This window comes from Babylonia areolata, chromosome 11, assembly GCF_041734735.1.
Source record: "Babylonia areolata isolate BAREFJ2019XMU chromosome 11, ASM4173473v1, whole genome shotgun sequence".
NCBI classification, from domain to species: domain Eukaryota; kingdom Metazoa; phylum Mollusca; class Gastropoda; order Neogastropoda; family Buccinidae; genus Babylonia; species Babylonia areolata.
This window is the reverse complement of record NC_134886.1, coordinates 44,344,749-44,354,748: the sequence shown is the minus strand read 5'-3', so window position 1 is coordinate 44,354,748 and position 10,000 is coordinate 44,344,749. Positions and strand designations below refer to the sequence as shown.

The 10,000-nt window shown below is 46.0% G+C and overlaps 1 long non-coding RNA gene across 1 annotated transcript in view; it reads left to right on the top strand.

Annotated features, from left to right (window-relative positions):
• Positions 1-10,000, top strand: part of LOC143287261 (uncharacterized) — a 185,724-nt gene that overhangs the window by 170,201 nt on the left and 5,523 nt on the right. Inside the window, exon 3 of the long non-coding RNA XR_013055923.1 lies at positions 8,666-8,783. This is a non-coding gene — a long non-coding RNA (uncharacterized LOC143287261). The remainder of the gene's footprint in view (positions 1-8,665; positions 8,784-10,000) is intronic.

Below are 10,000 nucleotides of genomic sequence, written 5' to 3'. Positions count from 1 at the left end.
TCTTCGTCGACGTCGTCATCTTCATCTTCCCCTCAGCCTTCTCCCTTCTCCTCTCTTTGGCATTCTTCTCATTGTCGTCTCCTCCTAATTTCAGTTGTTAATTAATGCCACGTCTTCTTCATTTTTATCACGCTAATTAGAATGCAGTCCATGGAGCTTTTGTCGTCTCACTTCTTTTTCTGAATGATAACAACAATAACAATGACCAGAATGATGATAATAGTGAGGATGAGAAGTTGAAGAATCCGATGATGATATCGACGATGACGATGATATGATTGAGTTTATTCATATATGCGCACTTGATTTTGCTCGATGTCTTAAAAAACAAACAAACAAACAACCCCCTACCCACCCCCCCACCCCCCAAAAAATCAACAACAAAAAACAAAACAAAACAAAAAAAACAACAACAAAAAAACCACACCCAAGCTTTTATCTTTAAAAAGAAAAGAAAAATGTTCTTTTGTTTCTTTTCCTCACAGCTTTTCTTTTTACGTTTCCTCACCATCTTTCCCCACTCTTTGTCTGTCAGTCAGTCTGTCAGTCTGTCTGTCTGTCTCTCTTTCTCTCTTTCTCCTCTCTCCATCTTTACCCCCCCACCCCCCCCCCTAGCCTCCTCTTTGTCTCTGGCTATCTGCCACCACCACCACCACCACCACCACCACCACCACCACCACCACCACCCTGTTCCCACTCTCTCTACCCCTCTCTACTCTTTTCTATTTTTCTTTTTTTTTTCTATTCTGTTTTTGTAACCTTTACGACTTATTCAACAACGTCCTTAATATGGAGGCTATCCTATACCTATGGTGAAAACGATGAGATAAAAAAAAGAAGAAAAAAAGTGCCGCTGACACTCCTGGAACTGGTGTTTCCTTATTGGCTGCAGGATTGCATTACATTTGTGAAGGTTGAGGTGTGTCTGCTTGTGAAATACAGAGAGAGAGAGAGAGAGAGAGAGAGAGAGAGAGAGAGAGAGGTATAAAGAGAGAGAAAGAGAGAAAACAAGAAAGAGAGGGAGAAAGAGAGGGAGGGAGAGAGAGAAGCAGAAAGAGAAAGAGAGAAAACAGGAAAGAGAGGGAGAAAGAGAGAGAAAGAAAGAGGAAGAGAGATGTAGAAAGAGAGGGAAAGATAGAAAACGAAAAAGAGGGAGAAAGAGAGAGAGAGAGAGAGAGAGAGAGAGAGAGAGAGAGAGAGAGAGAGAGAGAGAGATTCGGATTCGGATTCGGATTCGGATGGTTTATTCAAAAAAGGCCTTAGCCCCTTATGAAGGGGTGGTGTGTAAACTTATTTCGAAAACATTATGACATACAGGTTTGAGAGAGAGAGAGAGAGAGAGAGAGAGAGAGAGAGGCAGAAAGAGAGAGAGAGAGAGAGAGAGAGAGAGAGTGAGGCAGAGAGAGAGAGAGAGAGTGAGGCAGAGAGAGAGAGAGAGAGAGAGAGGCAGAAAGAGAGAGAGAGAGAGAGTGAGGCAGAGAGAGAGAGAGAGAGAGAGAGAGAGAGAGAGAGAGAGAGAGAGAGAGAGAGATTCGGATTCGGATTTGGATTCGGATGGTTTATTCAAAAAAGGCCTTAGCCCCTTATGAAGGGGTGGTGTGTAAACTTATTTCGAAAACATTATGACATACAGGTTTGAGAGAAAGAGAGAGAGAGAGAGAGAGAGAGAGAGAGAGAGAGAGAGAGAGAGAGAGAGAGAGAGAGAGAGAGAGAGAGAGAGAGAGAGAGAGAGAGAGAGAGAGAGAGAGAGAAGGATATGAGTACATGGACGAGCAGTCAGACAGACAGACAGAAAAAAACAACAACAAAAAAACAGACAGACAGATGGACAGGCAGACAGACAAACAGGCAGACAAACAGGCAGACAGACAAACAGACTAGAAATATGCCAAAAAACACGGCTGTGAACAAAGCTGATGGCTGTGAAATATGCAATGAATAATAATACTGCTGCTGCTGCTGCTGCTGCTGATGATGATGATGGTGATAATGATGATGATAACAACAATAACAACAGCAGCAACAAGAACAATGGTAATGATGATGATGGTGACGACAACAACAACAACAACAACAAACAGCAACAACAACAATAATGCTAATAACAATGCTAATAGTAATAATAATGCTAATGCTAATGCTAATGCTAATAATAATAATAATAATGATAATAATAAGGACGACTATATTGATGATGATAATGATTATGGTGACGACAGGGAGGGTGATAATGATGGTGCAATCCATCTCTTCTTTTTTATTTGATTTTTTATTATTTTTTTTTAATACAGTCTGCATCTGAACTGATTTTTCCGGATGGTCTCTGCGAGAAGTGTGTGTCGCCACACTCAGAGCTACCTATCCCCCCCCTCCTCCTCCTTCTTGTCTTTCTCATTCTCCTTTTCCTCTTTTTCTTCTCTTTTTCCATTTGCTCCTCCCCCCTTCTCCTCCTCCTCCTCCTCCTCCCCCCTCCTTCTTCTTGTTGTCTTTCTCCTCCTCCTTTTCCTCTTTTTCTTCTCCTCCCCCTTCCCCCTTCCTCCTCGTCCTCCTCCTCCAACTCCTCCCCTCCTCCTCCTCCTCTTTCTCGTCCTCGTCGTCCTCGTCCTCCTCCTCTTCCTCCTCCTCCTCCTTCTTCTTTCACCATAAATATTTTATGTATTTGTATTTGCATGTATATCTTAGTACCAAAGTAGACTTTTCAGCCAAATTTCCCCTGGTCAACCCTTTTTTTACGTAAGAAAGTCTCTCTCTTTCTCTCTCTCTCTCTTTATATATATATATATATATATATATATATATATATATATATATATATATATATATATATATATGTGTGTGTGTGTGTGTGTGTGTGTGTGTGTGTGTGTGAAAGTGAACCCACTGCATACTGTACTCAGACTCTCAGATTTATTCCTAACTAAAATCTGTCAGTCCGTCAGCGAAGAAGCAGAAGTTGAGGCAGAGGAATGGGGTGTGTGAATGTTCATTAAAGGAAAAGGAAAAAAGGAAACCTTATATTTTCATTGAAATGTTTACAGATACAAAATAAACAGCCTTTGTGCATTTGGGGAAAGAAAAAAAAGAAGCAGAACAAAGAGCAGACAATGATGCTGTGAATATTGACAATTCCACATCCACAAAATGTAAGCAGCACAATACATATTCATGAAGAGTCTTTAGTTCAGGACGATATTGCATTGCTTAGTGTCTGTTGTCCTTTTGTTTATGGCCAGACATGGCAGCTATTTTAAAAACTTGTTTTATTTCTAAATTAAAATTATGGTTATCATTATAGGTGAATATTGTTAGGTATCACCCAGGATTCACATGTTAAAAGCAAACAAACAAACACACACACACACACACACACACACACAAAAGACAACCCCACAACTCTTCATGCACCGGTTGCCATGGGGAAAAAAATCAAAATTTCTGACAAACAAAAAAGTTAAAGCTAGATAACTACAAAACTATTACATGTACTTCAGTTTTTTTAATTTTTTTATTTTCTATTACTACGGTAACTCACTTTCTATGTTAAGATAGCCGAGTCAAAGTGAAAGTTCTTTTGTCTCAGCTGTTTATATATATATATATATATATATATATATACAAATCAAGAACACAGAGTGTCATTTTTAAAAACTAATCGTTGAAAAATTCAATAGTTTAGATATAAAGCTATCCCAACGTAGAAAGTGAGTTCAGGTAATAATAAATCGAAAACAAAAGAAACATTGAAGTACTTATCATAGTTGTGCAGTTATAGACTTTGATTTTTTTAATTGTTTGCAACCGGTGCATGGAGGGTGTTTTTTTCTTCTATTTTTTAAAATAAATTTTTGTAAATCCTGGGTGATACCTAACAACATCCACCTATGATAATAATATTAAGAATTTGGAATCAAACTATTTTTGAAATAGCTGCCATGTCTGGCCGTCTTTCCACAGAGTGTGATTTTTAGAGGAAAATCCACACCCTCTCTCAACCTACCCTTGCCTGATTTAATCGCTTCCTTTTCCTGTTCCTCTTTCCCCCGTTTTGCTTTCTTTTCTTTTTAAATTCTATTTAGCAAAACGGTAATACACGTAAAAGTCCAATCGTGTACATACCAGTGAACGTGGTAGTTACAGCCCACGAACGAAGAAGAAGAAGAAGAAGAAGAAGAAGAAGAAGAAGAAGAAGAAGAAGAAGAAGAAGAATTTTTCGATTCATGTATTAATTTTTAAAAATTAATCAACAGAAAACAAACTCTACAAACAAAAACAACCTGTCACTTACCTGTTTTGTCCACGGCCATGCAGAATACAAACCATCATCACTGGCCATGGCAACACAGGCACAAGCAAATATCAAATCAAACCAAACGCATCAACTCAACCGCCCCCTCATCCGCCCTAACAACCCTCCCCCAACACACACACACACACACACACACACACACACATAGACGCACACAAGCACATTTGCACGCACGCACGCACGCACACACACACACACACACACACACACACATGCGCGTACGCACGCACGTACGCACGCACGCACGCACGCACACACACACATAAACATGCGTGCTCGCCCGCACAAACACACACACACACACGCACGCACGCACACGCACGCACGCACACACACACACACACACACACACACACACACACACACACACACACACACACACACACACAAACACACAAACACAACACATGTGATCCCATGATTTAAGCATGCGTTTCTTACAGGAGGGACACGCTTTTATCCCCAGCATGCACCATCCCCGAAAACAGAGTGCGGCTGCCTAAAACGCGGTGTGTAAAAAAAAAGAAAAAAGACAAAAAAAGACTGTCACTGACGAGTCAAAAACAGACGGGCTTCTAGAAAGGGATGCAGATGAGAGCTGCTGCTGCTGCGGGAATGCGTTCTGTCAAAATTTGGACTTCGTTTCGTTGTTGATTGGTTCTTCTTTTTCAATCTCCTCCTTTCCTGAAAGATGCTGGAAAACAGCGTTTTTGTACAAAGGTGTCATCTGTCTCTCTCTCTCTCTCTCTCTCTCTCTCTCTCTCTCTCTCTCTCTGTGCCTGTCTCTCTCTCTGTCTGTCTGTATGTTTCTCCCTCACACACACACACACACACACACACACACACACACACACACACACACACACACACACACACACACACACACACACACACACACACACACACACACACACACACACACACACACACACACAGAGCAACATAAGCCCATAGGCGAACTGGGAGTGGGTAGATCGGGATCACCAGCTGGGTGAAAGGATAGTCGGGAATAGACGAAACAGAAGTAGACGAAATCGGGAATAGACGAAACAGAAGTAGACGAAATCGGGAATAGACGAAACAGAAGTAGACGAAATCGGGAATAGGCGAAACAGAAGTAGACGAAATCGGGAATAGGCGAAACAGAATAGACGAAATCGGGAATAGGCGAAACAGAAGTAGACGAAATCGGGAATAGGCGAAACGGAAGTAGACGAAATCGGGAATAGGCGAAACGGATGTAGACGAAATCGGGAATAGGCGAAACGGATGTAGACGAAATCGGGAATAGGCGAAACGGATGTAGACGAAACCGGGAATATACGAAACAGAAGTAGACGAAATCGGGAATTGACGAAATGGAAGTAGACAAAATAAAAAATGGACGAAATAGGAATAGGCGAAACGGAAGTAGATGAAATCGTGAATAGACGAAACCGAGGTAGACGAATCGAGAATGGACGCAACGGGAATGAACGAAATGGGAATAGGCGAAATGGAAGTAGACGAAACGGGAATAGGCGAAACGGTTTGACATCTTGGAGACACACACACACACACACACACACACACACACACACACACACACACACACACACACACACACACACACACACAGCACGAACAACCTTTGGAGGAGTGCTTGCTCCACGGCCAATATCGCGATCGTCATCACCTTGACCTAGCTAGCTCGTCCGGCGCGGGGCTTTCTTTCTCTGGGTCCAGAAGAAGGGTACTGTACTGTCATGATGATGATATGGATTCGGTCGGAGACCAAGCTCTAAGCGTTTTACAAACTCGGGGTCATCTACACAGCAGGCTGTCTGCCTACCTGGGTGGAGCCCACTGACGGCGACCGCCATTTGGGCGCTCATCATTCGTTTCCTGTGTCATTCAAACAGGTTTCAATCACACACACATATATTGATGAAGACATACAGACATGTAGTCATGGATTGTGTGCCTGGCATGGACAGAACTCCAAGCAGTGCGCGCGTTGGGGGGCGGGGGGAGGGGGGCCCGGTGGGGGAAGTTTTGGGGGGTGTCCGGGGGGAAGGAAGGAGGGCTTGGGGAGGGAGGGAAGGGTGGGTGGGTGTGGCACTGCCTGAACTGCTGCCCCCCCTCCTCCAGGCGCCCCCCCGCCCCTCACCCTACCCTCCTTCACCTCTGTCTTGTCAGCCACACACGGAACAATACAATATGTGGCGGTCGGGGCAGTGGTTGTAGTGGTGGTGGTGGTGGTGGTGGTTATAGTGGTTGTGGTGGTGGTGGTGGTTATAGTGGTGGTGGTGGTTGTTGTTGTTGTGGTGGTGGTGGTGGTGGTTGTGTTGGTGGTGTTGGTGGTGGTTGTGGTGGTGGTTGTGGTGGTTGTGGTGGTGGTTGTGGTGGTGGTGGTGGTGATTGTGGTTGTGTTGGTGGTGGTTGTGGTGGTGGTTGTGTTGGTGGTGTTGGTGGTGGTTGTGGTGGTGGTTGTGATGGTGGTGGTGGTGGTGGTGGTGGTGGATAGAGAAGGAGCGGTGATGATGGAAGGTGGAGAGAGGGTGGGTGGGTGAAGGAAGGGGAAGAGGGAAGTGGATAGAGGAGGGTGGGGCGTGGGGGAAGGAGAAGCCTGAAGTGACGGATCGTCTGGTACCACCACCACCACCACCACCACCGCTTGCCTCCCCAACCCCCCCCACCCCCCACCCAAACCACCTCCTACCCATCCATACCAGACTACAGTCATGGGTGGATGGGTGGAGAGGGGTTGTTGCAGTCCTAGGTGGCTGGAGAGAGGGGTAGAGGGGTTGGGTAGAGTGGAGTATAGGTGAGTGGGTGTGGTGTGGTGGTGGACGGTGGGGGGCGGGGGGGGGGGGAGAAGAATGGAGGTGGGGGAGGAGGGGAGGGGGGTGAGCAGAGAGGGCTTGACCAGAACTATCGATGCCAGCCAGCACTTTCGGACATGGACATGGACATGGACATGCTAGTAGCGTTGACATCTCTCTCACACACACTTCTCATGAGAGAGAGAGACAGAGCCCCGCTAAAGATGCTGTAAGCTTTTTTGCATCCCCGCTATCTTCCGCCACACGTCTTGTGCACTTCTTTCCTTCCTTCTCCTCCTTCTCCTTCTCCTTCGCCTCCTTCTCCTCCTCCTTCTTCTACTCCTCTTCTCCTTCAGTCAGGGGTCTTTTTCCCCTCCTTTCCCTTATCCCCCTCTCTCTCCTCTCTCTCTCTCTCCTCCCTTTCCACCACCTACACACCCCCACTCACCCTCCCTCCTATCTTGCTGCGATGGCTAATTTGTGTTGTGTAATACTGGGTCCCTAAGGCACCTCCTCCCAACCCCATCCCACCCACCCACCCCACCCCACTCTACCCACCCACCCAAACATCCATCCATCCATCCATCTATCCACCGTGCCGGCTGCCTGGTGGTGGTGTGGCTCCTGTAACGAAGGAAGGAAGGAAGGAAGGAAGGAAGGAAGGACGATGCTTGCGACAGCAAGAGGGGGAGGAGGAGGAGGAAGAAGAAGATGAGGAGGAGAAGGAGGAGGAGGACAGAGCCTCTGTGTGAGTGTGTGTGTGTTTGTGTGTGTGTGTGTGTGTGTGTGTGTGTGTGTGTGTGTGTGCGTGCGTGCGTGCATGCGTGCGCGTGTCGTAAGAAGTGAGGTGGCGGCGAGACCTATAGAGACAAGAAGACAGGAGACAGTGTCAAGACAGGGTGGTAGATGGCCACACGCATCCAGCCCGCTTCCCATCCCTCTCTGTCTCCACCCCTCCCTCCCTCGCTCGGCCTCCCTCCCTCCCTTCCTTCCTTCCTTCCTTCCCTTCTCTTCCCTTCACAGCATCAAGCCCCCCAACCAGCCCAGTAGTAGTCCTGTGCCCTGCCCACTCTCTCTCTCTCTCTCGTGCATGCCTCTGCCGCAGTGCCCAGCTTAGCAAGCCTCTCTCCGCTCACTGCCGTTTTCTCACACTGCAAGACTGGCCACCACCACCAACCAGCAAGCGCCTAGCGTACTAGGCCTCGGCGCCGCCGCCTGCCCCCTCCTACTGGCTCTGGACCAGGACCACTGGGCCACCCTTGCCCCTCTGGATGACCCTGAAGGCAGCCGGCGGCCTCTGACCGGGGGAGGAGGACAGGCAGACTGAAACAAAGAACAAAGAAACAAAGAGAGAGAGAAAAGGAGGGAGACTGTTTTAGTTAGAAGAAGCGGTTTTGGTGATTAGTGGATGGTGGTGGTGGTGGTGGTGGTACCCAGACTACTTCCTCCCTCCCTTCCATCCTTCCTTCCTGCCTTCCTTCTTCCTCTCCCCCTCCATCCTCCCCCCTTCTCCGCTCAGCTAGCTTAACAAGATGATGTATCGTTCTTTTGACAGCACGGACTGGAACCTTGGACCCATGGGGGACCGCCACGGCAGGGATGACTTCAGCCTCTGGCCCCCCACACCTGTGCAGGTAAGTTTTTTTTTCTGTGTGCTGGTGGTGATGGTCGTGGTGATGGTGGTGGTCGTGGTGGTGGTGGTCGTTGTCCCCTTTCTACTGGTTGCTGTCTTTCCCGCGTTTTTTTGTTTGTTTGTGTGTGTGTGTGTGTGTGTGTGTGTGTGTGTGTGTGTGTGTGTGTGTGTGTGTGTGTGTGTGTTGTTGTTGTTGTTGTTGTTGGCCTGTTTCCGTTTTGTCTTTTCTGTCTTTACTTTTCGTTTCGTTTTCGTTTCTCTTCTTACGCTGGACGCTATGACCTATAAGTACGGCATTTGTTCTTTTTTCTGTCTTTTGTGTCGCTGTCTGTTACTCTGTGTCTGTGCTCTGTCTCTCTGTATCTCTCTGTCTCTGTCTCTGTCGCTGTCGCTCTCTCTCTGTGTCTCTCTGTGTCTCGTGTGTGTGTGTGTGTGTGTGTGTGTGTGTGTGTGTGTGTGATGATGATTTTTGTTTGGCTTTTTATCGTGATGTGTTGCTGGTTTGTTCGTGCACAATGGGCGGTGATAATGCTGGCGTAGCAAGAATGAACAGCATTTGTCGTTTGCTGTTGTATGTTTTGTTCTTGTTTCGTTAGTCATTTAATTATTTTGTGTTTTTCGTTTTATTTTGCGGAGACTAAACATGCAAAAAAGGAGCACTAATAACAAAACAAAACAAAACAAAACAAAGAAACAACAACTAAGCCGAAATATTTGCTGGTTTCAGGATGAAAACATCCTTGGTATTCGAAGCTGGCAGTTTCGTGTGATTACACTATATTTCATTATCTCGATCTCTGTCCTCGAAGAGCGAGGTATATGTTTGGTATTTTAAGATGTTACATTTTAATATCCGATGACTGTAAGATAAAAAAACCCCAACCCAAATGATATTGTAAATTATTGATTTATGTCGTTCTTGTGTATCTTCGTGGATTAAGGGCAGTTTGGGGAAGCCGTTGCTTTTCATGTGCCTAAATCACGGTCTGCGACTGAAATGGTTATGGTTCATTACACTTGCACGTAACATTCTTTAAGTACGCACACACACTTTATAGCAGAACTATGTAGAGAAAATGATTTAAAAAAAAATTATTTCGTATGTTACTTTTGACATGGAGAGAGAGAGAGAGAGAGAGAGAGAGAGAGAGAGAGAGAGAGAAAGAGAGACAGACAGACAGACAGACAGAGACAGAGAGAGACAGACATACAGACAGTCAGACAGAGACGGACAGAGAGAGACGGAGAGACACGGAC